At 51.4% G+C, this 26,506-nt stretch overlaps 1 protein-coding gene across 1 annotated transcript in view; it reads right to left on the bottom strand.

The window, feature by feature from the left end:
* Window positions 1-26,506, bottom strand: part of LOC128722546 (heparan sulfate 2-O-sulfotransferase pipe) — a 96,232-nt gene that overhangs the window by 4,042 nt on the left and 65,684 nt on the right. The gene's annotated exons all lie outside the window — the stretch shown is intronic.

Below are 26,506 nucleotides of genomic sequence, written 5' to 3' on the forward strand. Positions count from 1 at the left end.
TGAATGAATTATTATGTCCTTTTCCCCCCGAGCCGTCACGTGGATTTTTGCTGTGTTTGAAGAAGATTCGACAAGCCATTGCACGCCACCGGACACCCGTGGAATGATGCCGTAGTACTTCACGTGGCCAGGTTCGTTTCACAAACTTTCAAACCACTCGACCTTCCGTCCATTTTGCAGCCGGGAGCGTGATGAGAAGGACACTTGAAAATAAAATTCCACGCCCCTCGCCAGCAGGACCTCTGACTTGGCTGGGAGTTTCGGAAAGCATGCGAAGAAAAACGATCAGTAAAGTTTCAGTGATCGTAAAACTGCACCGTTATATGATGTTAGGTAAGAGGTGCGCCACACTAACGGAAGGAATCGAAACCGATGATGGAAGCGACCGGTTTAAAGTTCGTGACAAAATAAACGCCGCTCATTACCGGCTGGTGGCGTCCTTTTTCGTCCCCACGGGGTAGAAGGACACCGAACGTGACGTCGTTTTCCCTCGGCCAAACCAAGGGCCGGAAATGGACGGGGCAAGGTTTTCCACGGGAGCAATCCACTTGGCTTGATGCCGTCCGTTTGCCTTTATGGGAGGCATCGCGTCTTGTCGAATCATGAAGCCGCGCCTTTGCCCGTGTCGTGGGGATTGGTAAAGAAGCTTTTCCGCTGGGAAGACACCGGAAGGATGGTTTCCGGTTTATTACCAAACTGTGCAACCGAACAAACGGGGGGGTCGTAAATTTGTAGGAGATGTTTTTATACAATCGTATAAAATATTAAGTGCTTTAAAGAAGAGCGCTTTTCGACCCAATTTACCGACCGGGGTTTGATAGTGCGCTTAAGGTTCACCCCGTTGAAGTGGAGTAGCCTTCAGTTTCAAGCCTTAATGCTGCAATCCACGCCGCATACTTGTGTCCTGCAAGCTGCGCTTACTACGCGGACAGCCCTTTTGTACCGCAGCGGCAGCATTCAGGTCAACCGGAAAAAAGGGGCTTTGTTGTTGGTGCCTGGTTCGCAACGTTTTGCCATCACTCGCAAAAGCCTTCACTTTCGTCACTATCCGTTGGGTGGACTTTTCGTGTGTGTGTGTGTGGAGTTTCGAGCTGCCGAGTGGTACCCGGTGACGGTCCTTTACACCGGTCATGACGAGACGTCCTGCGGCATCGATCCACGTCCTGACAGCAGCCATCTCACCGGAAGCGGCTTGCGGTGTCGAAGTGACGTACATCTGACCGCAGACCGTGTACGCGGGCTTCGTGTAGCCTGTCGAGGTGCATCGTATACACAGGGGAGTGCTTTTTTTTTCCGCCAGACAGGACGACCATGCCAACCGACGCGGCTCTCGCTTATTCACGGTTCGTTAGCGCTGTTTACCAGTTCAACAGTTTTCCCAGCCGTCAGTCAAGTTCATTATAATTTTTCATCCCACAGCGCCGCCAGACTCGGGGACAGCAGCTTGGGTTTTCCGTGCGTTGTTTTCCATGCGCCCCAGCCGTGTATGCCTTTGGTGCAGGATCGTCCCGCTGCAATCGAACGAAAAGCCATCGATTGGGTTGCTGGTTTTGGGTGGCGCGTGAGCGTAATTCATTTTCAGGCAACCGGCTTTTCCTAGCATGTTTTATTCGGTTTTAGTTTTCAATCTAGCTCCCATTTCCATCGCCCAATGGTCCGATCGAGCGCAATCTGTGCAACCATAGCAACGGGGAACCAAATAGGCTCCTCCCGGTGTAATTGTGATGTTACAAGTTTTCCCGTACCCCTCTTTTTTTTTCTCTTTCTATCGAACCCTTCTCAATCCCAATTTCCCATTGCGGCAATTTTTTGTGTATGTGTGGGGCCGCTTCTTCAGAGGATGGTGGAACCGATAAAAAGCAATTACAACCCAGCAATTACCGCGGGCGTCCGGTTGGAGAGCGACAGGATCAGGAGTCGAGGAGTTTTGCTGGGAATCCGGAGCATTGCCGGGACACTTCCACAAAACGATCACACCGTAACCGAAAACGGCATCCCGGCAGCATCAACCATTTTATGCTCGCACGCTCTCGCACCTTCGCATCGGTTTATCGGCTCTTGATGCTGCCACCGGTGGTTGGGTGGGTGAAATCTTCCCAATGCCGGCAATGGCGCACAGCCTGGTTTCCGGTCAGCGACATGGGCACATTACACAAATCTCGACCGAAACCGTTTCCAACCCGAGCTCCGGTAACTCGGGTGGGCAGTTTATGCATGGGCTCGTAAAATTTAATTTCCGTCCATTGTTTCGCGTGCGGGCCCATACCTGGCCCTGGCCCTGGCCCTGAGCTCGTGTGGGCCTTCGGAGTTTCCGCATTTTCCTGCTGCGATTGCCGCCGGACGTAATGTCGTAAATTTCGCCCAAGATCCCCAGTTCCGCCCCGGTGGAACGCAACCGTCCGGTTTTTGGTTCGTGTGTTTTGGACGTCCATCGGTTGCAGTCGAAGCGGGCCCCGGCCGGGATTCTAGTGGCCATCCGTGCACCGTGCGTTTATGATCACTATCAAATTCCCGAGCTGGACATTTGTGCGACCTACGCCTATAGCGCTATAGGTAGCGTGTTGTGACGATTCTTTTAAGGTGTCGGGAAAATCGTGCCGAATATGTGGGTTTGCTTTTTTTTGTGCCTTTGACGGCCCCAAAAACAACGACCATGACCGGTAGTGGCGCGTTTTTGCTCCAGTCGGAACTGCAGAACAGCTAATTGAATCCATTTGTTACATCATTGATGCTGCATTGATTTTGCTGGTTTCGTTGCGAGGTTTTTTTACTCTCTCTATTTTTGTGGCAGACGGGTTTGTACCGCAGGATAGGCCAATCCTTTCGAAGGCCGGATGGAGCTGAACCGCTAGTTGATTTCTCGCTTCAATTCATAGAATTCAATTTACCGCTTGGGGTGTAGGTTTTGGGCAAGTTGAATTGCCCCCTTTCAGTGAGGTTTTAATACGGACCTCGTTCAAACTTATTGAGGTAAGACTTAAATGAGGTTGAGTTTTAGTATAGTTTAAAATTTAATGCGTTCTTCATGCTTGAAGCATTTTATGAAAATGATTAAATTTGATAAGAAATTTCAAAAAATTTCCGAACATTGATAGCTTAAGTAATGGAGTCTTTGGGAATCAATTTAAGCAAATGAGTAACTTTCATTTACATTCAATTTCAAAATTACACTTAGTTATTTTTACTCAGTAATAATCAAGTCCATCAGGCTGGCATTTTCCAATTGTGCTCCCAATTGAAATCTGCTCCTTCCAGCAAAGGAAGAATGTACAACTCTGCCAGATGATATTGACTTTTCCCTTTTCCACTCCATTTTTGTGGAATTTTCCCTCAACGCGTGCCTGCTCGAACCGAGTACTTTTTGTGTGAATTTTTATCCCAGCTTTAAGGATTGCTCCCAAGTACTCTCATTCTCGGTAGCTCCCCATCCCATCGTGGCATGAATAACTAAGAGAGCTCATCCGCTTGCAGGATGCACCCCTAAAGGCATACATTCCTCCTCATCAGGCTCACATTGTCCGTGGGTGCGATTTACTTCGAACAGATGCCATCCCAACCGGGCTCCCAATCATCCGTTAGGGCGCCTGCATGGTTATGAATGCACAAAAAGCCTTCGATATTTGATGGGTGTGTAGAGCCGACTCGGAATCGTCCGTAGGATTGTTGGAAGTTTCCCTCGCCCCTTCTCACAGGGCCGTCGACCGCTTGGCACGCTTCCGAAACGAAGGAAGTCCTCGGGCACACGTTTTAAAACGTGCCGCCTGTGCAAGGCTGCCCTGGCCGGCCAACACCCACACGGGGATAATAACTCATTTCCAAACGCTCCTGTGAGCAGGTCCGTTGCCCCGGAATGGTGCCGGAACCGACACTGTCCCTTTTCCGATTCCCCCGAAAGCAGTTGGCCATTCGTTCGATCTGAAGCTCGAATTAATTATCAATTCCGGGAGCTCCCCATAAATGAGTGGGCTGGTCGCGTCAGTTCTCGGCGCATGCAACGGAGGTGAATCGGTTTCCGGTACGGTTGGGAACGTTTCCGGTGCCACTGGGCAAGCGTAACGGGGTGGTGGTGGGATCGTTGGAGGTGTAGCCTTTCTTACGCAATGCGACGTGTGCCATGCCGGTGGTGGAGCGCAAAAATGGGAGGCCACCGGAAAACGGCCGAAATGGCACACATACGTTAGGTATCGGAGAAAAATGCCGAAAAGCAGAGGGTGAACGTGAAAAAAAGAAAACGATGTCACCGAATGGAATCACCCACAGCCGGGGCATGCATTATGGAAAGCCTTTAATCAATTTCTAATCGCTTTGCTCGTTGCTCGATCATCATCGGACGTCGTAAATCAGATCAGAGCTAGAGCGTTCCCCGGGGGGGGGGGGGGGTGAGGGAGATGTCACAAAAGGAGGGCCAAAGATCACCTGGGCTGTTTGATGTTGGCCGCGCGACCGGAAAACCGAACGTCAAACATTGCACCCAAATGGGACCGTCCGATGGCTTCGGCACGTTCAGCAATTAGTAATGATGCGAAGGACCTTTCGATCGGATAACGGGTGCGTCTATTTGCGTCGTGAATTTTTGAGTGCGTTTTTCCCAACCTCCTGGTCGGAGTGTGAGTCTATTAAATGTAAATGTACGATAACGGGCGGATTAACGGCTGGGGTCGAATAGGTTATGGTGCCGTTTGGAAGACGTGCGCCTCCGCTGGGAGATTGATCCCGGTGTCAGCTGATGTGCCGTGTCGTGTCCTGCGTGTCCTGCCACAGGAGGGCGCGTTCGTTTACGGGCTTAGGATGGTGGGGCATTTTCGTTCTCATCATACTTTCAAATGGGCCCCCGGGCGAGTGAGTAATTTATTCATTTCGATCGATCCAGCAGCAATCGATCGAACTGTCAAAACGCTCTGTCGTCCGTTGTCCCGGGACCGGTCCGAGTCCGGGTTTTGACGATAGAACGCTGAACGACCGACCGGACAGGGTTTTAATTCGGTAGCAAAATATTATTATTTGCTCATCACCAACACGTCCGGTGTGCGCGCGCTGGCCTGGCGTATCCTGTCGTCCGATACGAGGACACCCATTAAGGACCGGACGAGCGGCAGGACGAACGTGGTGCGTGTGTTGGCATCGTCGTGGAGTTTATGCTCGACAAGCAGGGCTGGCTTTCGCTCAATCAGTCGGTTATTTGTGGGGTTTGTTTGGGGCAAAAATTGCCACGACAAATCAGGCTCGCAAATCAGACCGACCGTAAGGCGTTTCCTTCCAGAACGGCACACGCAAAGACAACGCACGACACTTTTCCACGCGTGATGTTGTGTGATGAAAAGCTCGTGAACGGAGTGGAAATGGTTTGCCTCGTACGGTCATAGATTTGATTGCAAACACATGTTTCTTTGCTAAGCTCTTCCGAGGCTCTTTCGTCCCACCCATTTCGGTGGGGGCACGTTTTTTTTTACCAACGCGTGCTGTAATGGAACGGGCAAAAAAAAAAAAACAAAAAAAAGTGAAAGTACTCGCCATTCTAATTTGGCACGTTCGAGTACATACACACTATACGTATGTGGATCAATCGTGCCGAGTTCCACCGGTTGGACACTTCAATCGGGAGTTTTGCTGGCTCGTTTCAATCACACATGAGCGTAGGTGCTTCCTGGTGTGCGGAAACAGGCGTATGAAACGCAGTAAAGGGGCACTGGACTTTTAGATCACGAAGCACGACGGGTCGATCGTGAATTTCATCATCACGCGACGGGACCATACAAAAAGTGCCATTCGCTAGGCTCAATCACCGTTTAATGGGCATCAGTGTTTTTTTTTGCGCGTTTTAATAGGCAGCATGTGTGTTTTTTGTTCTTTAAAACCACACAATGTAACAGGAGCGTTGAGAATTTAGACGCGTGGAAATGACAAAGCGTATGAGATAACCTTCGTTTAATCAATTTAATCTATTAATCTGAAAGTTTTGTTAGCTCCAGTTTTATCACAGTCTGATCGAGCTTTATCAACAACAGATACTATTAAGTCTGAATGACACAATTTACTTGCGATATAGAAACCATTTATCGAAAAACAAATCAAGAATGTTAAAGGGGTTTAAAATATTTACCAAAAACTATTACTTGATGCTAAAATGTATTTATCTTAAAATATTTTATTAAAATCAACAGTATATGGCATATCGCTTATGGGAAAAGTAAATGAACTTAGAGGTGAAATAAAGATCATCCAATCACACATAAAACCATAGCGACCAACTGCACCCTTTACAAAACGAGTTGCGACCAAAAAACAAACATTCATCCGCATCCGGCCAACGGGCTGCTGCGAAAGGAAAACCCAAACCTGCATTATAGATATAAAGAACCCATTTAAGCGGTTCCCCAGCCATATTTTACCGATTGCAAACCCCCATCCACACCGTACGGCCAGTTCGCGGAACGCACGGAAACCCGCACAAGAATCTCCTTCACTCGTTCTCGTTCAGCTGCCCTGGCTGGCAGGACGACCATCCGCACAAATTACTCCCGGGGTCACACACGGCGTCCCAACCACGACCACACGGTGAGCCTCCAATGCTTTCCCTACCCCGAGAGACCCCAAGAGCGCATACATCATATTGCCCACAAAACCACGGCGTCCGTACCTTCCGCTCGGCGTGAAGGACCTTCCGGCCAACCGGTTGCTTCCGTTCCACCGGCCATACGAGCTCGCGGGAATCAATTGCGGAATCACCATCCCAGGGACTGGCGAGCGTGTGGCAATCGCCGGGTGGCAAGCGTTGCAATTACTGAGCGCATCGCGCGTGCCATCGCCATCGCAATCCGCTCCCAGGCGGGCTGTGACCGGGTGCGGTGTAATCGATCACTCGACCAACACTCGGCCACCAACCGGTAGCAGCAGCCTCACCAGCAGCACCATGTACGCAATGTGGTGCTGGTGCCAATTTTTGTGCCTTCCAGCCGGGTGCTGGGAGTTTTTGCACCCAACCTCCAAAATGCAAACGGTCATCTCCAATCTGCGATTGGCGCTCGGTTGACTAATTTATGGTGCAGAGATTGCGGTTGGTACCGGGTTTTAATGCGTACCGGGTTGCGCTAACTCGCGTGCAACGGTTTGGTGCAATGTGGTGTGCAAAAGGGTGCAAAGGGTTCCAGGGGTTTGCAAAAAGAGAAGCAAGAAACCATGCCCCCCCTCCGTATCGTGGGGTTTTCTAATTGTCTGGGATTGATTTCGTTTCTGCGCTCGTTACAACAACCATGGTTTGGTTTTGTGCGGTTTATGATGCACTGACTGTTTCGGGGCATTGTTGCGTCTGTGGTGGTATGCGAGATGAAGATGAACCACATTCAGCTGAATGTTGGCGCTTGGTGCAATTTGGATTTTTCTTTTTCAATTTCCCGATTTTTTGTTGTTACGTTCGCTTGCTACGAACAACTACCGCTCAGGGGTTCCTGGTATGCGATTCGCTCGCCATGCTCATGCTCGCGGTGCATTGTTGGGGCACAGGTGCACCGGATTTGTATGCAGCAGGTGACAGTGAAAAAGCGCCGCTTTTACTCGACCGGTACGGTGATTGTGAAAGTTTTGTAGAAGCGCGCTTAAACTCACCTGACGACCCCTTGGTGTGGGGTTCGAGCAAGGATCGGCTTTTTGTGGGGTGTGCAATCGCTTCTGGAGAGCAAACACAATGCCCCTTTCGATTGCAAGCTGCACCGTGGAAATGCGTTTTGTGTGCGTAGCGCCGAAGAGGAGTCTGCATAATTGACCCCTGCTGTTTTCATGACGCATGTGGACAAAAGCATAGATCGGAAATTGTGAAATGAACCCGTCGGCTAGCATACCAACTCAACAAAAGAACACAATAAGGAAAGGGCTGTTTTGTGTCATAATTTACAGAGAAATGCATGAAACCCTTATCCATGTTATGTGATGCAGCTTCGGATCATTCTTGTTTCGCTTTATTGTACGATGTTGTCTTGCGATTTCATAAAGGTGCTCAAGCAGCCTGTCAACCTCTACAACTACGCCAAAATGTGCGATTATCACCATCACGATCGGGATGGGCGGATGGGCTAAAATGGGATGAGCTTTTTGGTTCAATTTCGCCTCTCGAATGTTGAAGCAGCAAGATTATCGGATCCAAGCGCGCGTCCTCCATCGAACGGCGGCTTCCCAATCGGTCGTCATCTCAATCCGTGGCAGGATTAAGGTAGCCTGCAAGTGATGTTGCCGACCTGCGAGATGGCGAACCCTTGAGCGCGGCACGGCTTCCAGCTCTCGTCTGGATCCGGAGATCGTCTTGACTTGTCGCCGGCTGTTCCTTTTTGAAGCGTAGCCCCAGCTTTCTTGGTTCTCTCTTAGCGAGCGATAAAGGACACGGGCAGGAGCCGTAACCGTGGACGGGAATAAAGTTTGTAATCCAATTTAAGATGCTAATCAGGATTTGTTTCTCAGCGAAAGTGGCTGGCGTGTGCAGTCGGCGTTTCATCCTTTTCATTAGCCCCACGCCCGGTGGCGGCGGATTGGAGTCCTTCGGTTTTGCGTCTCGATGTCGACCGTTTGATAGTGACACGCTCTCGCACCGGTCGCTGGGAACACGCGGTTGAATGCTAGTTACACGCCACCGGGCGCCGGGACGCCTTGTGCCATTTCGCACGTTTTGCGCACGTCCTTCGCCAGGACGTTCCGCATCCGCAGTCCGATTCCGGGCACCGTGCTCAAACACGAGCAGATAAGCCAAACCCGAAGCCCCGTAATGACGTGAGGTGTAATTAACGGAAGCTGTTTAATTTTCCTCTCGCTGTGTGTATGTGTCCCAGATGTGACCCAACGCGTGCACGCGCGCGCGTGTGCGCGTCCTTTAAAACGCCACAGGATTCGGGGGAATGGCCCTTTTGCTAGGACGCAACGTGCCCGAAGAAAATGGTGCAATTGTCACAGAATTATTAGCGGTGTTTGCAGCGATCGTTCCGGCTGTCTCGGGGTGTGTAAGTTATGGCATGATAATGAAGCTTCATTATGGTCGAATTACAGTACGGATGTTATTGTGTGTTTACGTGCGTCCTGTGTTGGCTTTCCTCGGTGGACTTTAAAGACTCGACCAGACACAGACCCCGTGCGATTGGAAGAAGGCAAGTAAAACGGCAAGAAGAGGCCCAAACAAAGGCTTTAAGTGGTGGAACAGTGGACTATCTAAACCTCAGCCTCGATTATCCATCACTTTATCGCCCGGGTGTCGTCTTCCCTACACGATTAGGGCAATCAGGGCGCGATTTATGCCGTCCGGGAGCTGTAAAATCAAACTTTTTACTGTACGCTTTATGTCGCGGCATTAAAAGAAAAAAGAAAAAGAAAAACTTCTCCCGCACCGTCGGAAGGAATGAGCATGCTACGGATCGTTCAGCTTCCACCCGCTGCTCTGGTAATTATATTTACAGCTGGCGCAAAACCTCGCCTGGTGCGTTCCAGCTCGCGCGGGAGTGTGGCGCTATAAAAACAGCCCTCCCGGAACTTTGGTTGTTATTGGCCGAAATTTGCTGCCATCCGACGGTAATCAACTCAACTTTGGAGCACAAAAAACGACCGCGGGGAAATCTTATTAATTTGCATAAAGTCCCGACACGCATCCCAGCGCATTGTTCGGTGCGTCCTCGAAGTCCTCGAAGATGCGCTGGTTTTATTTTCCCATCAGTATGTGTCCGGGAGGGCGGTGAATCCCACCCAATTCACCCCCAGTTGGGTGTCACCCAAAAATGCACCAGCAACGCAACCAGCTGCAGGCAGAAGGATTCGAATGTCAGGTTCGACCATCTAATGTGCCGTCCGCAAATCTGAAACCAATCCGGAAACGGCCACACCGTGGCTTAGACAACCCGGCCATAAACACAAATAATGTCCTTTTCGGCTTGTGCCTGTCCTGTCAGCTTGGTACGGTGCGGGTAACTGACGTCAGGTGCAGTAGCGAGAGAGATGGAGCAAAAAGCAAAACAAAAAAAAATATCTAAAACGGACATTCGCTGCATTCCAGGTGCATTTTGGGGTTGGGGCAGCTTTCCGGTGGGCGAGAATCTGCATAGATGCGCAGCGTGTGTAAACCGACACCGGCCCCGAAAGCCCCTCGGCAGTGGCCAAAGCGAGAAGCACAAAGGGCGCGAAGGGTGGAAAATGTTGCATGTTTATGCGCACCAGAACCCCGGGAACTCGGGACCCGGGGATCATCTCGAGGCCAGTCGGGGGTCTCACCGAAAGCCAATGTCAAATGAAAATAAACGATTTCATTTTGCAGCAGTGGCGATGGCTGCATTTTGCCGGATTGCTGGATGTTGCGACAGAAAGCATGGCTGGCCGAATAAACAAAGAGATGGAGAGCAAAAAAAAAAAAAACCACACGTAGTCACACAAACACCATGGACTCTCTTGAAACCCATGGACTCCTGACCGTCGCATGACGTCAACTAGAGCCTGGGCCTAGCTTTGGCTTCCCCACGGCGTGGTGCTGAACGATGTCCTGCTGCGAGGATATCCACGGGCTCCAGTTGGACACATGTCGAGCCTTTGGGCTGGGAGAGCCCATGTGTGCATGGGCTTATCTGGCCGCGTACGAGTCGCCCGATGGCGCTGGCGTTTCATGGGGTTGGATTATTTGTCCGGTGGTCAGTAAAAATCATCTTCTCCAGCGTGAAGACCCAAATGGGTGGGAAAACATCTCTCTCTCTCTCTCTCTCTCGCTCTCCCGATTTTGCGGATGGTAATCGGAGCTTGCGGTGGGCAAAAGGACTCCCATCGGTGGGCTTCACGGTCACTAGACACCCGGAAAGGAGTGCTTTGCGTCCATTTCAATCGGCGCTGTCAATTTACGCGAGCGTAGGTTGATTGCAAGGATTGGGAGGATAAAAAAAGAACCTATACTAGGGTGGGAAAAAGGGAACGAAAACGAAACCTCAAAACGTCCTTCCATTGCAGCAGGCCATGGTTTGTCGTTTGTTTCGGTCGAATGGAGGAATAATTCATTCGTCGACACGTTGACGCTGATAAACCGAAACAATTGCCCAAAAGACAAGCGGCCTTTAACTTTGAGCATCATCCTCACCTGGCTTTTAAACCGCTACATTAAACGGTGCCCCTGTGCTGCCGTTGATCCGTTTGCTGTGTTGGTTTAATTTTGCGAATGTTTCGGAGGTCCTTGCGCCGATTTAATTACGGCATAGCTGAGCCGCCTGCATCCTGAGCTGGCTGCCATGGGCATAAATTAAATCGCCGCGTCCTTTCGAACCGCCCACGACCATTCGCAGTTGGGCAGGACAACCAGGAAGGGACATTTTTCAATCAAACTCACCCGTCAGTGGCACACGGTTTCGGTTAAGAAGCACCGTCTCGGGTTACTAAACGAACCGTCCGATCTTATCATTCTGCACCGGGGTTGCTCTATCCTCCGGAAAACCCGGCGCTTTCACAAAAGCAAGCGAGCTTTCGTAGCACACACACACACACACACCCACACCCCCGGGGTAATGTCGAAAACATTTTCGACCCATTAAATTACTTCACTCTTTTCGGCAGAGCTCAGCAGCTGAACCTTCGGTTTCGGTGAGCTGCTGCAACACCGAAGCGCAATTTCCGGCGTGCCAGCTTAGTGCCGGGCGTGATCCGTTTCGGTACACGGTAAACAGTCCACTATTGACTGCAATTTTCCACCGTTGCCCGACGTAGGGGGTTTTTGTTTGGGAAGCCAGACACCACAACCGACCCCGACGGTTGGTGCTCCCGTTGGTGCGCCGGTGCGGCAAGAATAATCGTAATTTACTCGCCAAACCGCTGCGTTACACCGAACGGGTTCCGTCTTTTGGGGGCTGGTGGAGGGTTTTTCCGTTCGCTATGCGAATATGGAAATTGCCAGCACTCGCCCTCCGCTGTCGTTGTCTTGCGCATGGGTCGGTGACAAAGGTACGTGCCCGTTCCGTGCCGGAGAGCAGGCAAAGCCGCATCCGGATGGATGGATGGATGGATGGACGGATGCACTTTACGGACCGTCGACGATGGGCTCGGGTCCGGGTTCAGGACAAAAGCTGATCTCGGTGCTGGCTAAGACCTCGAGTTGCATTCGGTTGTTGGGCCACGCACACACAAAGCCCACGCAGGTGCAATTCAGCTCAGCAGCTCCTTGTCGCAATCAGCCGGCAGTTCCTTTCGCACCGGGAGCCGTTCGTGTCGCAAGGATGAAAAGGTGCTTCAAACCGGTATCTGGGCGGTAACGTTGGCTGCTGGAAGCTGCTGGCCAGCCGATGCTGGGTTCTTAATCGCAGACCGCATGGCGCATCCTTGGTAAGGACATGGTCGTGGTGCGGCCAGCTTGAAGCGGCACATTCGAGGTTGACATAAAGCACGGGGTGAATTAATTTCAGTCGATAAATCAAGCGAAATGAGGCGTATCTCGTCATCAAACGACCGGCCAACAGGAACGACCGCCACCGGAGGGAAGGCTTTTGCGGGAAACTGATCCGAGGCTATTATTCAATTAGAAAAGCGCGCTTCTTTTCCGACAACGTGGTAGGCGTCTTCTCTCGGCGGTCGTCTTTTGAAGGAACTCGCTGGAATTTGGTAGGCGATGGCGTGTCCATCAAGGAGACGCCTGCCTGGTCGGATTTCGGGCCGATTCGGGGCCGAGCCTGGTGACATAAATCAGTGGTATTTTTTTCTCTCTTTCTCTCACTCTCTCTCCAACGGGGGGCTTTAATAAATGAAGCATTTTTCGCCATCGATCGTGGTCGCTTAAAGCGGACACTAATTCGTGGGAATAACGGTTCGAGTGCGAGCCAAACCTGAAGGCGCTTAATAAGCGTCGCTTATTCAGCTTCTCGGTTAATTAGAGCACATTTCGCAGAAGCGCTGCTGCGACACAGCCTACCTGAGGTCGCTCGCTGAAATCGAATTTTTCATCCACGGCAAATCGGCAGGACGTCGCATTGATGGGAAGTGAATATTCCTCCGGTAGCAAGCCGTTTCCGGAAGCGGTTGAGTTTGCAAACAGTGGCCGCTGTTTAATTTCACTCTCCAGTGCTTCTCCACCCACCGGGAGAGGGTCCAGTGCTTGAGCTTGATTTGACCGTACCGTGGAAGGACAATTTTGTTGTGTCCTTCCGAAGTCACCGAAGTCACTAACTGAATCAACAGACGCCACTTCGGCACCGGTCTGCTGCGGTGCGATTCGCAACCGTTTCTGCTTCCGGTTTGCGCATTCAGCTTGGCTGGATTTTCCCACTGTTAGCCCACCTCCACCCTCCATTAGCAGTGGGCAGCGATGGCAGCGGTCAAGGTGAGTCAAGGTGGTCAGCGCGATCGGTAAACATTGACTCAACTGACTCGGTTTATCTCGCACCGATGTCGCACCAGAATGCACCACGTTCGTCGGTGATAATGCACTGGCCCTACTCCAAGGATACGTGTCCTCGCAGGACCGACCTCCCTCCCCAACAGGTGGGAGGGTGAGCGAGACCCTATTTTGTGTCATCGATTCGTGCCCGTGTTCCGGGGAGTCACCGGATTGGCAGGCAAAACCGGGCGCGTGATGCTTTTACTACTGATTGCGCTGTTTGTGGCCATTTGCCATTGTGGCCGTGAGCCGATGCTAAGACGATGCGCCCGATGATGATGGTGGTTGACCGCAAACAATGCAGCCGCTTCCCACTCGAGAGAGGGCGGCCATGTTTGATATGCAAATTTAACAACTGTTTTCTCACCCCACCCCCAAAAAGGGTCTGCCGGCTCATGCGAAACCTGGGGCGCCCGCTTTTGGTCGGTTTTCTTCGGCGCACCGATGTCGGACGATAATCGAACGCGTGTTCCGGTTACGAATGTCACCTTTTGCCTGTGGTGCCGTTAGGACCGGAAGGACCTTCGCCACCAATCGGGTGAATGGTGTATTAAAATATTTTGCCGACTGCGGCAAGTTGTGGTTGTGGTATTCGAGAAAATCGCTCCCGATAGCATGCCCGAGGTGTGAATGCGAGGACTAGGGTTTCTTCCCAGCTCCGCTGGCGTTGATAAGCTCGCTCATTATCACACCTCCTGCTGGAGACATCCTATCCGCTCCGTCCGCCATGGCTTCCGTGGGCTCGAAATGGCTTCCTGGCTGGGAAAAACTGGCATTCGTAAGCGGTTTCGACCGAATTGGACATCGTTTTTGGGACGCTCGTTCGTCACGCTGATGGTGTCACGGAAAGGCAAATTCCACCCACCCACCATGCTCCCGCATGCTCCCGGAACATGCCCGCCACACTATCGCCCGGCTAGAAAATTGATAAATTATTTAATGCGCCGTGCGCGTGCTTCGGGACGATGATTCGTTTAGGGCGAGCGAGATGTCGGAGCCGTTATTATATTACCGCTGGATGTTTTTGATTTTGTTCGCCTTCGGGGAGCTTTTAGCCATCGCGCGGGATGGATCCACACGGTTGGCCCGCGGAACGGAAGATTAATTTGCCGTTGCCGTGCCAAGGTGCTATTTAGCCGCATTAAAAGTTCACCCACCAGGGAGGCGAAGGGACGGGATATTTTTGTTTTGATTTCGCCTCACAGCCCCCAGCGGGCGTGGGAAGCCAATAGGACCTCGGTCCGTGTCTTCGTCCTTCCGGCGTCGGCGAGGGGAGAGCGTTCGGAAAACAGGTGCCCAACAAAGTGGCATCTACCGAGTTGGCCCGCCGGGGCTAAGCTCTGTGCTGATGAAAATCCACGAAAGTCCCGCGAGAACCGTTCGAAGGGGCTTCCAGGGAGGGAGGGGGGAGGGGGGGGAGGGGGAAAGCCGCAGCCGAGATATTGGCCGAGCCAAAAACAACATTGGCCGCCCGTTCCTTCCACCACCCACAGCATCCCTTGCAGGCGTTCACGTGTTGGGTGCAAAGTTTTGCGGATGCTAGTGCTCTTGTGCGCGCGCGACGCCATACCAAGCGAACGAGTCCTTTTTCCATGGTTTTCCACCGGTGCTTGTCTACACCCAGTCACCTTGTTCCTACCCTTCGCTTCCCTTTACAACCCCACCTTGGAGCCACGCGGGCGGGAATCATCAAAATTTTGCACATTAATTATTAAAGCCAGCTGCTTACATTATCGACGAAGCGTGGCGCTTTCATCTTGGCCCGATTTTGGGTTGTGATTTTATTCGCCCCACCGTCTCTCGGCATTTTCCCGCGTCCTTCCGGACCCCGGGTGTGGTTTTTTTTATTCTCTTCGTATTTCGTTTCGTGTTGTGTGCACGCTTTCAGACGCTAGTGTCAAGTTATTTACCGTAGCGCTTCGGTCACGGCGTGGCCGTTCCTTCAGGTGGCCGTCGACGGTGAGGATGTAAAAATTAAATTACACCCCAAAATACGAACGTTCCCGGTCGGTGGGAGTGGGTGCCGGAGGTAGCGAAAAACTCGCACAGCAGCTTTCGGTCCGGTACGCTCGCTTCTCGAGCAGCACGTCCTTGTTTTTCGTCCCATCCTGGCTGTTTGGTGATGATGGTGGGCAAAATGTGTATAGCCCACGGCGCATACGTGGGCAGGTCGGTTGGCCGGCAAGGTATGACCAAGGCTTCGGCTTGATCGTGGAGGTGAAAATTTAATTTTCTCCACCCCATTCTGGGCCACCATGGCTGCGGGGGCCGCCTCGTACAAGGCCGGAAGAAGTTTTTGACGTTTGGTTGTTGCGAAGATTGAGCATTTCTGCCTTCTTCTGTGTCTCTTCGCTTGGGAAGAGTGGTGGTTGGGAAATCGATCGAAACGCGTTCGAGATTTTCCAACCCCCACCACACACACGCAGACACACCCAAAGTGGTTCATCAATGTGCTACAATGTAGAACGGTTCCGTGGAGGTGCCAGCGTCACGGTGTGATGCTATTATGGCCTCTAATTGACATCACTTATCGGGGTGATGTGTTTATAGCGGCAAATAACGAGTGTTTCGTTTGTTTGCGAATGCGATTAATCGCTATGGTGGGCTGCGAGGGGGGTTTGGTGGGAAGGTGGACCTATTATCCTGGCATATCCCGGTCGATCGAGATCGAACCTACCAGCTCTGGGTTTGTTCATTTCACAGTTGCTGCACGCACGAAAGCGTGGCAGAATGTTTGAAAGATTATTGTTTTTTTCTCTCTCTCTTTCTCTCTTACTGTTGCTGCTGCTAGTTGATTCTTTCTCCGGCTCCTTTTTCCAGGGCCTTACGACCAGATGGCCAACGGACAAAGGTGTGTTCGCTCCGCAGAAGCGTTTAGCTTCCCGAAAACGGAGCCACGGAAAACCACCCCACCACGGTCCCGGTTGGGTAATGAGCGCCCGCGAAGGTGCTCTATTAACTATCTATCTCAACGCCAGCCAGCAGGTTCCACCTAATAATCCAGCAACCCGGCAGCCTTCTGCTGCAACCGTGCACCGAGCCAGAAACCCCTTTCGAGCCGGTCCGTTCCGCGGTGGCAGATGGTTACGATAATTACGCTCGGCATTACCGTTTAATGATACTATTAAGCGGGCCGCTCTCTCTCTCTCTCTCTCTCTCTCTCTTTTCTTGGGTGGCGTAGCGAAAGTCTTTCATATTATCGTTTTCTTCCTCCCCTTTTCTCCTTCTCCCTCATGCCCGAAGTCTCCCTGAGCTCCATCAATTGTGTGCGGCTCGGAAGTTTCAAAGAAGGTTTGCTGGTAAGGAAAAGAATAAAATAGATCGTTCCTTTGCCAAACTAGCCAGGGGTCTCTCCCGGGCTGCCCGAACGGGGTGTTCTTGCGCTTAATGATTGTTCTTACGGTCTTACGGCCACCACCGGGGAGGAGGATACTATGGTGGGTGGCTCACAAAGGACTCCGGGAAATTATGCTCTCCCGATTGCATCCTCGCAAAAGCGAAGCTGCTGATACGGTTTGCTTTTCATTTATGCCTCCCGAACCACCCGAACAGCTCGGGGAAATCCTTTGCTTTTCCTCCTCTCCCGGTGGGTGGAGGAAAATATGTACAGCAAAAGAAAAGAGAGTGAACAAAAAAAAAAACCAGCTAGAAGGAAAAAAGGGGTGAGTTTAAAAAATCATCCTCCTCCATCAGACACGCGAAAAAAGCGGCCACGGTCCGGGTTGCTTTTCTTTTTTTTTTTTTTTGGCTGTTTCCTCTTCCTACCAACCGATAACGACTTTTCGGAATGATTTATGAAGATTCTTGCGGCGGCAATCTAGCGGCCCGAGATCTTTCCGTTCTTGCCGGTGCGATTAGACGCGCTCGGTGGTGTGCTGTGCAGCTGGATGAAGCTGCGAAAGGAGCTGCCAACCGAATGGTGGCTTTAATTAGCAAGACAAAACCTCGCCGCCATTTGCTGCTGGGTGGGAGACGGTGGGTGGAGAAAGACATTCGCTGCTTCTTCGCGGCTCGGACGACATACCGGTTCCCGCACCGAACCGGCCGGAAGATCGTCAGAAATTAGAACCATAATTAATTCATGGTGGTTTTGCAATATTTAAGCGCGAACGCCCGATACAGAGCCGGGTCCGTTTCCGGACCGGGAGAAGATGCGTTTTCCACCCTCTCCGCCTCTTTTTCTGGGGGGTTGGGAGGACCGGTCGGTAGGCTTTATAATGATCCCGGCTGGCACGCGCATCGTTGAGTTCTGATCCGAAGCGGATTCTAATTGGACCGGTTCAACTTGCCGCCGCTGGGGCGGGATTGGCTAGCTCGAGATTCGAACCGTTTTCCGGGTGGTTTTCGCATTTTCCGTCCGGCCCGATCGGCGATAAGTCGCCGCGAGCACCATCTCCCACCCGGCTCCCATTGCCTGCCAGTTCCGTTTTGTGCGGATTAGAATTTATGGTTCGGTGCCGAAGCCATTACGGATTTGAGAAGGATACAATCCGCCAGGACGACAGTCGAACTTTCCGTAGCGTTTTGGGGTTGGACCGGTTTACATTCGTAGCGGTTGACAAATTGAGCTTTTTGGTGGGGTTGTGGGAGGAGGCTGGTTTCCTTCAAGGATGGGACGATTCTTTTTGACCGCACGGGACGTAGTATGGAATTTAATTATTCACCTCGGTCAGCGATGCCAGCTTCAAACGATACACCGGCAGCTGAGAGCGAGCAAACACTTTGGGCCAAAAACTCGCGTGCCACGTTTGAGCGCGTGATGGTTGATTTAATAGAACCTACGCTCGCGGATCGAGGCCGTAAAGTTAGCAGCCGAACTTGGCTCGCGTTCGCGCTTTGTGTGGGAAAAGTTTTCCCGCGATGTACCACCGCTCGGGCACGTGCCAAGCGGGGATGGAAAAGCTGGCCACAAAAGTGTGAACACCGAAACTGCCGCTGAACTGGTGCCCTCCCAGAGAGGTGGTGGTCTTTTCTTGTCCGGAAACTCGCAGTGACATCGGAACTTTATACAATTACACGTACCGACACCATCATTGCCGAGTGGGAATACCCGACCGATGCGACTCCCGGTACGCCGGTGGAAAACCTTCTCGCCCTACACGAGGGGTTGCAATTTGCTCGTTTGAAGCTTCACTCGCAACCGGCACACGTCGCAGAGGGTTGCGAAAGTGCAAACAAACGAACGACCTGGTGGTGGATCCGACAGAAAGGTGACCACATGATGGAGATAGTTTGTGACACCCGATCCGGAGGTGCATCTCTTGATGGTTGTCCGATGTTTGCGTCCTACCGATGGATGGAAGGATAGTAAACGCTTTCAGCTTTCAATGTCGCCCAGTGACTGTTTTTCCGAACGTCCGGAGGTCACGCTCAATGACTTGACCGAGCTCGTCCGTGATGGGACGGAATTTATGTTCTAAATAGCGCATAAAATGTTTACCCACCAAGGTCTCAGGGGAGGTTTTTTTCCCTCTATCTGCTTTTTTTATGCGAGTTATTTATTGCGCGGTGGGAAATGTGCCTTTTGCGAGGGAAATAGACACTGGGAGAATAACAAAAAAATACCCGCATGTGCATCCCATCGCTAGCACAGGCGTTCGGGTGCTTATCATCGAATCGAATAAAATTCAATCCCCAATTAATGCTCGATTTATCAGCGGCAGCCCATCGAATCCACCGCGGAGCCCGCTGCAGTGGTCTTAGGGATCGCGATCGAAGGGACGAACCCCGGCTCGTGTCGGTGAGGACACTCCCCAACCATCGGGAAAGATGCGGCACTCTGTTGCGCAACGGTGGCCCGATGCGGTGCATCGATTTATGGCACCATCATCAATCATCGCCCTGGGCTGGCTTCCGATTTCTGGGGGAAAGGACGGCCGGGTCCCTGGAAGCAGACCCTTCTGGCAGCGTTCCTGTGGTTGCAGTAAAAATCATGCTCCCCGCCCGTCACGGATCCTGATTCTAGCGATCGCGCGCGCGATTGCACATAATCATTCCCGCACGCGGTTTGATGCAATCCCGGGCTGGCGATATTTGCTGGCAGCCTGCCGAAGGTCGGCTCGTGGTTTGGGTTGGTGGCATTATCTAACCAAGCTCTCCCTTTGGCCCTTTGGTGGCGCGTGGTTAAACAGGCAATCGACAAAGCGAAACATAAAAATGAACAGCGCTGAAAAGATGAACATCCCCAGCGCCGGTATCGCGCGGAAAAAAACAGGGTGGAGATTTTTTTTTTTTGGTTGAAACGACTAATTCATCAATCTTGTGCGAATGGTTCATAAATAACGCGGCGCGGGTGCAGTTTTGGCGCTGGGTGAGCCAAAAACGTCGGATCGAAACCAGAAAGTAAGCGCAATCAATCTTACCAGCCGTACGATCGAGGTTCTGTTCCTTTTTTTTCTCTCTCTCTCTCTCTCTCTCTCTCTCTCTCTCGCTTATGTTGCACTTTACTAGCGAACGCATTTAATAATCGTGCTTGCATGTTGCAATGTTGCGAAAAATACGATGTTGTGTCTTTGTTCCAGTTTTGGTTTCGCGTTTGGTGTTTGTTTATTCCTCGATGGGCGCAATTTATCGAAAGGGAGGTCAGAAATCAATAAATGGGTTGCAAATGTTTCGCTCAACGTGAGGCGTGGGAGGTTTTCGGGTGTTATTTATGACGCCGTACATCTCTTTGTAATTTGTCGTCCGTGCACCGAGGGCTAAATCCACTTAGTCCGGGCGTAATTGCAGTCACCGTTACTGCAGCCATGTGATTACGATGGTTGTGGGGGAGGGGGTGTTCGGTGCAAAAAGTCGGTTAATTTGCCTTGCAATGAAATTTCAATTTCGCTCGCATTCGAGCGAACGCCACCGAACACAAAAACCACCGAATTGCAAACTAATGCAGAGCCCGCACGTGGGAAGCGACGTGAAAAAGTGAAATAAAAAATGCGAAAAAAAGCTCTCCCAGTGCGCTGGTGCGGTTGGGAAAAGCGGATGATTTTTTTTTGTTGTGGCCAGCTCGTGCAAGCAACCGGGGATTTGAGTGATGGCAATGGCCGGACGCTGGTCGGATGCCGTCGTTGGAAAATGAGTTCATTTGCATCGCACACCGCGTCCATATTCAATTAGGAGCTTTTTCCCGGGGTTTTCCCGGGCGCAGCTGTCGTAGAAATCTCCGTTGGCCCTTCCGGATGCAGCAGAATGCAACCCGATCTAGTTATAATTACTTCCCCCGGGGTGCACATCGAGGTGTGAAGCAAGAAGGTCTAATTACTTTACCAGCGCAAAGGACTAGAGCTCACTAAAAAGCCACCCCGGAAGCTGCAGAAACGGCTGCACGAAAATGTTCGAGTAGCGCCTTGATGGTAGACTAAGCGGGAAAATCCCGATAACTCCCAAGCGAGCGAAAAATGGAAAACAATGAATGATGGACTCATCACTCAGCGAGTAAATAATAAAGTGTGTAAACGCGACGAGTCCCGGTCGATCTGGGCGGTCGCATTTGGAGCTGTCATTAATCATTCCTGGGCGGCTTTTAGGCGACCTTGAGGCCGGGTTGTCTTCTCCATTGGAGCTTTCTTCGCTCCTGCTAAGGCAGAAATCGGGAGCAATGGCTGGGCGATCCTGCGGGTGCCTGCGATTTCATTTCAGTTCGATCCGATAGCGCCATCTTGACGCCATCTGCTGCCAAGATGTGCTGTTGGCGTCTTGAACGGGAAGACCAAAACGAACAAAAACAAGGACCTCACACGCACCCAAACCCAAAAGCCATCGGTGCGCGTGCCGAGCAGGAAAATGTAAGCTGGCTCCAAAACAATAAGCAATAAAATATGTGCCCCACCCGCTGGGGACAGTGGTGATGATTTTTTGCTGTTTTCTCTCTCTCTCTCTCTGTCTCTCGCACGTGTATCTCCACTCCACGGATAAGATCGATCGCCGATAGGGTGGCGAGTGTTGGGATAAAAAATGACCATGTGTTGGCAGAGATTTGGCCCCCTTTCCGGGTTAAGCGAGGTTTTGTCTTCATTTCATTTGCTGCCTGCTGACTGCTGGCTGCTGTAAAACATGCGAAAGGTAGCAGCTCAGCGAACGGTTGGGGTTGCTTTATTAATAGCTCACGGTTCACTTTCCGATAATAGATGGGTAGTGTCTGTGAGCTATTTTTTAATAAAATCCTGCCTTAATAACCGAAATCACTGAAGCTTCGCTACGCGTGACTAATTTAGTTGACGACTTTTGGCCAAGCGTTTGTTGTTGGCGTTGTCTCAATGTTTGAAAATCGATCCGCACGTCAAAAATTGCCAACACCGGTGCATTCCTGAACCGAGTTTAGGTCGCGTTCGCACACGCAACGCGGTCGTTGTGCCGTTGAAACAGAACCACAATGCTCCAATCGGAATGCAATCTTTTCGCGCCTTGTTAAATTAATGTTCAGTGTGCGGGTTTTTCCTTTCCTTTTCTCTCTCTCTCTCGCTCGCTCGCCCGTTAACGCGCTTGCTACGATTTCGCTTTTCCTGATTAGGCGTCAGGGTTCGCGTAACATATTGTAAACACGTGTCATCACCGTCGCCACGCGCGTAGAAACGTTGTAACAGCGGTGAAAGAAGCAGAAGAAGACGGAAAAAATTAAGAGAGTAAGCGCAAAAACCAAAAAAAAAAAAAACGCAAACGGTAACAAGCAATTTTAAACCTCGACGACATGACGGAAGAATGTTGCCGACGCGTGCAAGAAACGACAAATTACTACAATCAGCGCCCTCGCGTACGTACGCCACTTACGCGGGTCGGGTAGGCTAGGTGGGTTGGTGGGTGGCTCGAGGGGTCGTGGAAACGGAAAGCAATTAATCAGCCCCATCAGCCCCATCAGCCTGCCGAGCCGTTCTCAGAAAGGGGTTGGTTTTGGGCGGGCGAGCACCGAATTAGGGTTTAGTCGTGTGTTTGTGATGCGTGGGGGGAAGTGAAAGGGGACGAAGGGGGATGGGGTGGTGTGGGGTGTGTGTGTGTGTGTGAACGTGAGCTTTTTCTGCTGCCTTTGGAAGGAAAGTTTTGTCTACCTTCTTGCATTGGAGGAGGCTAGAGGTTTTGTTTCGTGTCAAGCGAAACAAGAAAACTGTGCCCGCGTAAGCGCGAAGATGAGCTTATCTGCGGGCGGTGATGGATCGTGTGGGTGGGCGCGAGGAGGGGGGGGGGAGGGATACGTGTGTGTGTGTGTGTCACCCATGTCTGCTCGCGGCTGTGACTGATGAGGGAAAGATGATGGGTTAGGATTAATGCTTAAGCAATGTTCCGCCATGCAGGTCGCATTATTTAATTACCGTTTCGGAAACTCGCGAACGACATTTTAAAAACCCATTCCCCGTGAAATGGAGCCAGGCAACGGGCCACGATCAAAGATGGTCGCTTAAGGCTGCTTGCGTGTTTGTTTGCTTTTTTTTTTTCTTCGTAAAAGAGGCCAGCTTCCTTTTGGAGGTTCCTTTCGGTTGCAGCAGTCCATTAAACGAGCCTTCCTTCCCAAGTGCAGCGAGATCAACATTTCACCGGTTGGCGTAAAATGAATCCCTCCTTCTCTTCCTCCTCCTCCCCCCTCCCCACCACCCATTCGAATCGGGAGGCATTTCCGTTTCCGGGGCGGAAGTTTGAACCGACCTCTCCACGGAGCCAGCAACGTCTGCTGGCAACCGACAAAGGAAGCCAATGATACAATTTATGGGCTTCTTCAAAGTGGCCAGTAAATGGGACCGCTCTTGGGTTGCGATTGCAAACCGGAAGTAGACGAGTGTGGTTCGGAACCGTGGCGCGAGGTGGCCCGGATGATCGAGCCCCGGTTGAAGCCAATTCCGGGGCACCCATTTAACGGTTCTGGCAGAGCGAAGGCCGTATGTTGATGCTGCCGCAGTGGCTCTGATGTCCTGGGCCACAACCAGGGCCTCCGGGCGCCTTCGTGGCTCGCCGTGGCAATCGCCGCACGGTGCGAGTATATAAACTGTAATTTATGACTCCATCAAAACAGTAAACGAACGTTTATCGATGGCGTCGCAGGCCGCCCGGGCCGCAAGGACGAACCTGTTCAAACAACGCGACCGGCGGCTCGCGTCGGGAGTCCTTTTGGGTCGGGCTTCGAGAGTGGCCTCGATTTTAATTTAATTTATTTTTGTTATTAATTCTCACAACCCGGAGCTTTAGGGAGCGCTGAAAGAAGGGACGTTTGGGCGCCGTTTGCCAAACGCGCGAGCGACGCGGCATAAACATTTGCCAATCCAACCGGACGCACTTAATGCACTTTTAAGTGCAAGAAAGCGTCCATTACCGAACCCTGCCATTAGTCACACTCGAGCGAGATAAATCGGAGACGAGATTTCCGCACAACCGAGGGGCGTTGAAGGAGTGAAAGCCTTCTATCGGGAGGCTGCAGCGTTCGTCTGGGGGCTTGCTTTTATTGAGGCAATCTGTCCGGCATTACGCCCTCCTTTTCCGGGGAACCTTTCAATTCGATGACCGTTATAGACCGCAGTGACATTTGTCACAATCGTGTGTAGGATGGGTGGAGCACATCTCAGGGAGCTTAATGTTCCATTTGGTACCCTTTGAGAGGAGCTTTTTTTTACGCGATTTTTGATAAATAAAACATTTCTCAATACACTTTCCAGCGTGTAACACACCGACTGAACGTATCGTTTCCGCTGTGAGATTGTAACTTCATAAAAATACATTACCACGTTCATGGGGGAGCTAGTAGCTAAGCGGTATTACAAAATCTCTAGTTTAAGCCAGGGGTGAACAATATACTCGTTGTCAAAAGTGGCTTTTGTTGATGATTAGGAAGAATTTTTGAATTTCAAAATGAACTGGTAATATTTAGTACAGCTTCATTTAATGGGAAAAGGATGTTTTAAAGCGTTCCCTCCCAAAAGTTTTCTCCCAGAACTGTTGCTCATCCCTGTGATGGGACGACCTGGAACATGATGGGATTTTTTTTTATAATGATGATAATTTATTAAACGCTGCCCAGTTTACATCCCGCAACCGATCCCGTTCGAAGCGCACCCGTAGAAGGAACAGCTCGCATGTAATAATTTAATTCGTTCATATCGTCCTCCGCCGAGGCAGGCATGTGGGCAGAGCGTGGAATCCTTCCTTCCCGCCGCCAATACGTGCGCTACTGCGCGTTATTTCCGATCGTTCAGAATTGCGCAAAATTTCATGCTCGTACATTTTTCCCCTCCGGAAGCGGGTTTTCCACGTGTCCTAAGCACCCGCCCTAGGGATGCGCTCCCGTGCCCGGTGTATGTCGTTCAATTACTGTAAATTGAATTCATCTTTCGCCGCTGTCGTCGCGTGGGATGGGATGGGTGGAAAAATTGTATTTTTTGCTGTTGTTGCCGCTGCCGGTGGATTGAGCGCGATATTACCCTCCCACCCTAGTGGGCGGAGGTTTTCCAGCCCCTCACGATGGTCCGCGCCCTTGACGGTTAGCCCTGGGGCAGGTTGATACGCGTCGCATCTCGACGAGGGAACGTGTTAAAAGCAAACTTTCCAACCGTCCCGCCATCTAGCCAAACCAGACACTCCATCGGAAGTGGGTGGTGGTGGGTGGGACGGGAGGAAAAGAGGAGGCTGAGATTGTGCCACCGTGGAATATGATCAATTTAACGTTATCGATCGTTATTGGATAGGGTGGTGTGTGATTTTTTCTTCTCCCTTTTTTTGTAGGTCTCTCTCTCTTTTCTCTCTTTCTCTCTCTTTCTCTATCACGCTCCTTTGCTCACTCGCTGCTCGATGTTCACCGCTCGGATGCGACCGCTTGTTGCTCGAGGGTTCACCTCGCCGTCACAAGGGCTTAGATCTCGTGTTTTGCATGTATGATATTTCGCTTAGTTTTGATGGCCTTCCGAGCGGATGCGGTGACACTTTTTGTCCTTTCGTCCTCACCGGATCGGGTTTCCGCTTTGACAATTTGCTTTTGAAATTGGAAGTAGTTTAATTTTGTTTTCATCCAATTTCAAGCCACACATACGTACTGGCTGGCTGGAAAATCTACGCCGATTGATCGCTCACCTTTTCCCGGGCGCCGTTGGGTTGCGAAATGAAATTCCACCAACACACGTGAGAGAGAGAGGGCGGAACTTTGTTTGCAGGCTTGTAGCCTTCGCGTTTAAAAACGTTGCTGAAAGCTTTGTTTGAGCGATGAATCAAACCACGAGCCCAATACGGGTTGCGATGGCTCAAGCCGTCGGTTTCCCAGTCGGTGCTTTTCCTACGCGCGATTATCCTTAAAACCCGCCACCGGAATCCTCGTGTTCCCCGTAGCACGGCCTGTCGGTCGCGAAGAAATAATGCTCTCCGGCCCGTTCTGGTGCTGCGGGGAAGTATTTCACCGGTTTCAGCAGTTGCGCAACCAACCGAAACCCAACCGATTGTTGTTCAAGTGGTTCTACATCCTGGTTGCGAATGGCGCGAGCTCTTTCGCCTCATTCGTTGGGTTGGCACCGTGCCCAAAGAAGTTACCCGAGCCCGCCCAAGAAACCCCGCCAGCGAAGAAAGTCGACCGCTTGGCAACGGGGTTGTGGTTTGCTATAAATTAAAAACCAGCCCCCGGCAAGCGTCTTCCTGCTTCCGGTGGCTGAGGGAAACGAGGCAAACGAGTCAAAAAAGAAAAAAAAAACGCCGCGAAAACAACCGTCCTCTCGATGAATCCTGTCGCAAGGACGCTTGGCACTGGCGTGGAGGAGGGATGAGGCCCTGCAGTGTACTCGCGTGGTGATTTGTACGCTGCGGACCGAAGCTTGGTCTCGCGGACGATCCACTTCGTCGATTAAGGACGCCCGGCGACGCTGCATAAATATTGGAACGCCCTGCGTCTGGTTCGGCGTTGCACTTGGGCGGGTCCACTGGAAAGCGGTGGATGGCGCCGAAAGGAAAAGCTCACACACACGCCCGATGCGATGAGCTGCAAACGACCCTCGAGGCCTGGGGCTTGGAACCGCTCGGACAATTCGCCAATCAGCCGCACCGGATCACGGTGCAATAAAGCGCACCACGAGCGCTGTCGAGAGTGTCGAGCCATTGGGGTCCGACGGCTCAATGATCCAAAGTGGCACACGCACGCCGGGGTTGGCGGTTTCGGAGGCAGGAAAAATCAAATAAATAAATTTTCACTCCATG

The sequence above is a fragment of the Anopheles nili genome, chromosome 3, assembly GCF_943737925.1.
Source record: "Anopheles nili chromosome 3, idAnoNiliSN_F5_01, whole genome shotgun sequence".
In the NCBI taxonomy this organism is placed as follows: domain Eukaryota; kingdom Metazoa; phylum Arthropoda; class Insecta; order Diptera; family Culicidae; genus Anopheles; species Anopheles nili.